The sequence below is a fragment of the Chiloscyllium plagiosum genome, unplaced genomic scaffold (genome assembly GCF_004010195.1).
Source record: "Chiloscyllium plagiosum isolate BGI_BamShark_2017 unplaced genomic scaffold, ASM401019v2 scaf_101297, whole genome shotgun sequence".
In the NCBI taxonomy this organism is placed as follows: Eukaryota; Metazoa; Chordata; class Chondrichthyes; order Orectolobiformes; family Hemiscylliidae; genus Chiloscyllium; species Chiloscyllium plagiosum.
In genome coordinates, this window is record NW_025129019.1 from 1 (window position 1) to 1121 (window position 1121).

General features: G+C 44.5%; 1 non-coding gene across 1 annotated transcript; it reads right to left on the reverse strand.

The window, feature by feature from the left end:
- Positions 1 to 1000: 1000 nt before the first annotated feature.
- Positions 1001 to 1073, reverse strand: trnar-acg. Its single transcript has one exon. It is a non-coding gene; the product is annotated as a tRNA-Arg (tRNA).
- Between the last annotated feature and the right edge of the window lie 48 nt (positions 1074 to 1121).

Below are 1121 nucleotides of genomic sequence, written 5' to 3' on the forward strand. Positions count from 1 at the left end.
TGTAACGCCAACTGGCCTGCAGAAATTTAAAGTTATCCCGTTTGTACGAAAAACACTTCAGCCACATTTCAGAGGTTAACTGACAGGGTAATTGCCGAATACGCAACAGATTGGTGTATATTGTGCCTGGTGACTTTCAAACTCTCGTAGATTGAATATTTACAGCATTTATCGGGCTTTTTTGATCGAATTCGGAAGTCAAACTGGTTTGTAAACCTCGCTGAAAGTGAATCTGCCAAAGCCAAAGTCACCTTCCTGGGAAGCGTCGTTGAACACGGACAAATAGCCCCACGGGATGCGAAATCGAAAGTTACAGGGGACTTTTACACATTGTTGACGAAAAGAGCAGTACTATGGTTCCCCGCATTGAATAGCTTTTACTGAAAGTTTGTGCTGAATGTTTGCAGTGGGACTATTCCATTCACCGAACGGTTAAAACCAGGCAAGAAATTTCAGTGAACACAAGACTTTCAAAATGTTGTTTTTCTCAGAGCAGAGCTGATTGTGAGGAGACATGATTGACGTGTACGAAATACTGAGGAGCAAGGAATTACAGATTGAAGGAAACATTTGCTCTTGATCGATCACCAGGGTTGGTAGATTTCAGATAAGATGCAGAAAGCTTTGAATAGACTGGTAGGAAAACTTTATCAGTCAGCGGGTAGGAGACTCGAGAACTCACACTCTATAAAGATCAGTTGGACAGTTAACCGTTCATTCTTCTCTGATTCCACTGGCCAAAGAGTTTCGAAAAATGCTCAAAGCAGAGCATCACCGCGAGCAACGTTATTCGATCGGTGGCTTTATGCAATGGAAAGGTGCCCATAAGTCACCCGCGTGACTATTCGGCTTCCCTCCTGTGATGACGCTGGGACATTGACGCTCATGTTCTCGGGGGCATTTAATGAAGGCATTCTCGTTCCTGCAGATGAGGAGCTCACACCTTATTTCGGCTTTTGAAAAATCAATTTTTAAACGGGATTAAAGTCCGCCCTGCCGGCAAGCCAGGTAGGATTCGAACCTACAGTCTCCTGATTCGTAGTCAGGCACGTTATCCATTGCGCCACTGGCCCGATACACAGACTTAGCAGCCGTGATGTTAATACGGACACGGTTAATAG